Source organism: Scylla paramamosain, chromosome 8 (assembly GCF_035594125.1).
Source record: "Scylla paramamosain isolate STU-SP2022 chromosome 8, ASM3559412v1, whole genome shotgun sequence".
NCBI classification, from domain to species: Eukaryota; Metazoa; Arthropoda; class Malacostraca; order Decapoda; family Portunidae; genus Scylla; species Scylla paramamosain.
In genome coordinates, this window is record NC_087158.1 from 1,610,001 (window position 1) to 1,615,719 (window position 5,719).

The 5,719-nt window shown below is 42.4% G+C and overlaps 1 protein-coding gene across 2 annotated transcripts in view; it reads left to right on the forward strand.

The window, feature by feature from the left end:
* Window positions 1–416, forward strand: part of LOC135102674 (uncharacterized) — a 4,429-nt gene extending 4,013 nt beyond the window's left edge. For both annotated transcript variants that reach the window (XM_064008057.1, XM_064008055.1), the window contains one exon: window positions 1–416. This exon is cut by the window's left edge. The gene's annotated coding sequence lies outside the window, so the exon portion shown is untranslated.
* Window positions 417–5,719: the final 5,303 nt, after the last annotated feature.

The following is a 5,719-nucleotide window of genomic DNA, read 5'->3' on the forward strand; positions in this document are numbered from 1 at the left end:
AAATGCTACCCTTATATTTGGTGACATCCTGTATCATTCAAACATTCAACACTGTTACTATGCGCATAAAATTAAGGTATAAATATTGTTTGCAGTTTGTAAATGGGGAGATGGAATACCCTGTAAGCTTTGTAATGCAGGAAAAGCCCATACATTGCAGCACTTTATGTTCTTGCCCAAATATAGAAGAATTTATGAACCCTAATATAAGTGATGTCACTATGCAAGCTTGTCACATGATAAATAACAATGTTGTGCCCAGCATCTTAAAAACCACAAATTATTCGCTCAATGGATATGATTTATTGATTGTTAAACACTATGTGAGACTTTATAGGTCAGCTGGACGGGCATATCAACATGGCGACTGCCTCCTTAGTTGTATTATTGTACGTCAATAAACCCTTTGAATTTTACTTGAGTTTGAAATATCATTTATATAGACTGCAAACATGACTGGTGCCAGTACCGCGCCTTGGAGTACTCCGCTGTGTGTGTGTGTGCGTGTGTGTGTGTGTGTGTGTGTGTGTGTGTGTGTGTGTGTGTGTGTGTGTGTGTGTGTGTGCGTGTGTGCGTGTGTGTGTGTGTGTGTGTGTTTTGTTCACAGCTGTGCAATATGTTGATGTCTTCCAGCAGTGAGCACTTTATACAACAGACTCTTAACATACATACCAACTTGTTACGTATGGCTTTGGTTATCTAAGAGCCGAAAAACTACATTCGCATAATGGAAAAACTTTAATTACATGTTTCTGGTGTAGTGTTGTTCAGCACGCGTCCTTCTCACACACTTCACTCTACCACACTCTCCTATTACTGCACAGTGTTTGCTCCGAGTGAATGCTCCAACACTTGGCTGCAAGTTACGTGATGAAGTAACATTTGCATATTGAGGAAGCAGCAGCATGACTGGCACATTCAACTAAGTCCACACAAAAACTTTTAAAGAAATTGACTTATGTGGAGCTATGAAAGACAGCTTTTAAGTATATTGTGTCGAAAATTATGTGACATTTGATAAAACACTACTTATGTAAATCTGACACTCCCCAGCTACGCATCGCCTGAACACAGGAAGCGGATGGCTGATAGAACGTGAAAGGTCATGTTCTCAAACAGTTCGCTGCCTTATCTCTTCTTTTAACACCTTCCAGTGGAGTTTAGTGGGGTTTTGTAGGGTGTTGTCACGATTCTATTACTAATCTAACATGAATTTTGCATCACAGAGGGGAAAAACATGCATGGAAACCCAACTAATTACCTCTGGTCTTTGAAGAATAGTGGTGATGAGAGAAGAGAACATTTTGAAAGTACAAGCCCGACACCAGTTTGAGGTACAAGGCCCCTCATCTGAATGACCGGGAACGAGATTCATTGAAATCAGTGAAAAGTTTGGATTGCAAGATGACATCCCCAGGACATACATGTGTAATGCATACAAATATACGATATACAGTAGCGTTCATTATGGTGAATGTGCGTTATGGTGACTGAAGCACCTAAGGGAAAGAAATCAACCAAAAAATAATATAAAAAATACACAATAAAAATAAATAAAAAAAATTTAAAAAACATCAAAATGAGCATATTTGCATTTACATTGAAGATAACACAACAAATATAATAACACAGTACCCCTCTCGAGCTCCGCGCATCATCACCACGAGTTCTTCGCGCTGCTTGGACAAGTATGGGCCACATTTATATACTGTCGGAGTCACTCGTATACAAACAGCAAATCCCACCCAAGTCGGAGCTCTCTCTCTCTCTCTCTCTCTCTCTCTCTCTCTCTCTCTCTCTCTCTCTCTCTCTCTCTCTCTGTGAAAGTAACAACAATCCTAAGGATTCCTAAATAGAATGAGACTGGCTGAGAATGAAAATGGAATTACGTTTACGAGAGTGAGGAAGAGTGAAAAACAATGAAGCGAAAATGACATAAAATGAAAGAGAGAGAGAGAGAGAGAGAGAGAGAGAGAGAGAGAGAGAGAGAGAGAGAGAGAGAGAGAGAGAGAGAGAGAGAGAGAGGTTTCACTCCCTTGTTCCCTATCTGTGACAGATAAGGGGAGGGTAGGAGACAGGGAGGTAGGTTTGAGACAAGACGAAAAAAGGGAGAGGAAATGAAGGAAAGGGATGAAGGGACAGGCGGCAGACAGGTGAGCAGCGGCTCACACACACACCTGGTGAGTTAGTCTTGCCAGTTTGTTTGTCATTCCAATCACATCTTTTTTAAAACACGAGTGTTCGCACGAATGGCAAGTTCGTCTTGCCAGTTTTGGTTAGTTACTCCGATTACATTGTCATTAAAGCTGCAGTGGTCACGAGTGGCGAGTTCGTTGTGCCAGTTTTGGTTCGTTTTTTTCGATTAAATATTTATTAAAATTTCGGTGCATTATTGCAGCTGTACGTTATAATGTCAGTGTGCTGTCGCATCCTCTACTCTGTGTGTGTGCGTGTATATATATATATATATATATATATATATATATATATATATATATATATATATATATATATATATATATATATATGAAATTGCATTTTGTATTTTCTATAAGAAAGAAAAGTTCTTAATTAAGAATATACCCATAACTGTTCCAAGTATCACGTTTCTGATTTTTTTTTCTTCAGAATGCATTAATAATGTTATAATAGTGAATCGACCCAGCTTATATAACACTTTATGATATATGTAAGTATAGTATGTATGATGTTGAAACTATATAATATATACAATACAGGTAACACCGACATTTTTGTTTGTACAATCTTTTACTTTATAGGAGGACGCAACGACACTTCACTTCTTAAATATTCACTGTCAAACACAAAGAAAAAAAATAAAAACGAGTTTGTGACATGTCTAGACGTGTTCATTGCAGCAACAAAAATTACGAAATTTTTGTTGCTGGAATTAACCTTTTTTTTTTTCCTGATTCACACTAATATTATATTCTAAATTTGTATACTTCATTAACATGATTCAGAAATATCAAAATGAGGAATTTCAAAAAAGGTCATGTTGAGATAGTGTCTGTGACTCATGAATCCTGGCACTGGACATGTGGTGCCTGTGACTCATGAATCCTGGCACTGGACATGTGGTGCCTGTGACTCATGAATCCTGGCACTGGACATGTGGTGCCTGTGACTCATGAATCCTGGCGTTGGACATGTGGTGCCTGTGACTCATGAATCCTGGCACTGGACATGTGGTGCCTGTGACTCATGAATCCTGGCACTGGACATGTGGTGCCTGTGACTCATGAATCCTGGCGTTGGACATGTGGTGCCTGTGACTCATGAATCCTGGCACTGGACATGTGGTGCCTGTGACTCATGAATCCTGGCACTGGACATGTGGTGCCTGTGACTCATGAATCCTGGCACTGGACATGTGGTGCCTGTGACTCATGAATCCTGGCACTGGACATGTGGTGCCTGTGACTCATGAATCCTGGCGTTGGACATGTGGTGCCTGTGACTCATGAATCCTGGCACTGGACATGTGGTGCCTGTGACTCATGAATCCTGGCACTGGACATGTGGTGCCTGTGACTCATGAATCCTGGCGTTGGACATGTGGTGCCTGTGACTCATGAATCCTGGCACTGGACATGTGGTGCCTGTGACTCATGAATCCTGGCACTGGACATGTGGTGCCTGTGACTCATGAATCCTGGCACTGGACATGTGGTGCCTGTGACTCATGAATCCTGGCGTTGGACATGTGGTGCCTGTGACTCATGAATCCTGGCACTGGACATGTGGTGCCAGTGACTCATGAATCCTGGCACTGGACATGTGGTGCCTGTGACTCATGAATCCTGGCACTGGACATGTGGTGCCTGTGACTCATGAATCCTGGCGTTGGACATGTGGTGCCTGTGACTCATGAATCCTGGCACTGGACATGTGGTGCCAGTGACTCATGAATCCTGGCACTGGACATGTGGTGCCTGTGACTCATGAATCCTGGCGTTGGACATGTGGTGCCTGTGACTCATGAATCCTGGCGTTGGACATGTGGTGCCTGTGACTCATGAATCCTGGCACTGGACATGTGGTGCCTGTGACTCATGAATCCTGGCGTTGGACATGTGGTGCCTGTGACTCATGAATCCTGGCGTTGGACATGTGGTGCCTGTGACTCATGAATCCTGGCGTTGGACATGTGGTGCCTGTGACTCATGAATCCTGGCGTTGGACATGACCGTCACGTTGTTTCTATTGAAGAAGAAAAATAAATCTACACTGATTCCTCATCTGTTTCCTCATCAGTGCACTCAGTCTTCTCATTCACAGTTTTATCGTGTCCTTGGTTGCTACACGTTTGCAGCTTGCAGAGTTCGGTGCATGGTGATCACTTTCAGGACATGGACATGTGGAATTCTTGCACGAGCGTCAACATTTGCAGGAAAGTAGTTCCAAAACAACATGAGGGGCAGCAGGAACATCAGACCAGTCACTGATCTTTCTCATTCACTGTCTCTTGACGTACACCAGCCTTTTCCTATTGGGGAGAGATGGGTGGGCATCTTTTCAGTGACTGCCTCCATGCTTCTCCCTGATAGCTGGCACGCTGACAATGTTGATACAGAGTAGACTTACATGGTGGTAACTGCCAGAAATCAGCCTCTCCCTTCTTGGCACGAAATATTTGGTACATTAGTTAATTTACACACATGTCGCTCCCTCTGTACTGTACAGATTACATGTAAATTCCTCTAACTTCTGGAAATGCTCCTGGCTGAGGTTCCAGTCCTCTCCAAGTCTCTGCAGGGCTTCTCTGTGTCCTGGGTTACTTTTCATTCATTACAAAACAGAGACCTTTCTTTTTTCTGCAAATGCACTCACTGTATCGCATCCTGCCAGAGCACGGAGAGGTAGGAGTGCCCCAGTGTTTTCTAGTCCAAAACTGGTTGCCACTTGCGTAACATGTGTTGTTGTTTTTTGTACCCCCTTTTATGTAGATGTTGCTTGGTATGTTACCAGAGAAGGCCACACATAGCAATAGAACATGTGTCATCAGATACAACCTTCACTGCCATATAGCCTTGTGACCTTGCACGGACACCATGTAGAAGTCGTGCGTCTGCTTCTCTTTGTGTGGACTTTGACTCATCCACCATCGTGGACTCATTCATGCTAAGAACTCACTCAGTTCATAGCATGTTTCCCTACATAATGTGAACTCTTACTACGATGCTCCTCACACCAGGATAAGAATTCTCTCCAAACTTGTCATATTAATGCTCCACACATGAGCTTACATAGTCAAATAACACGGTTGTATTTGCGTCTTTCCACCACACCAGAGATGGTTCCCTCTGCAATGACACCTGACTCTGTGCAAATGTCCCGAAGTCCGGCATCAGAGAAACGCTTTCCAATCACAGCCATCAATGTGCATATTGTATGGAACGCCTCAAGTCGTGGTACGATGTGTGAAAACCTGTCTTTGTGCGTCCGCAATATTTCAGTGACCTTTTCATCTACTGCTTGGTCACAAACTATGATAATGCTGCTGAGATCCAAATTATTCATGGTCTGTGAACACATCAAAATTTCGTGGATAGTGGACATTTCAGTTGGTGGAACATTAATGGAAGGTAGATCTAGTACAGTATTCTGGCAAACATCTTCAGAAAAAGGCAGAAAATATATATATTGGAAATAATTATGTGTATATTTATAATTAAGACTTTTTTTTCCGTTTGTT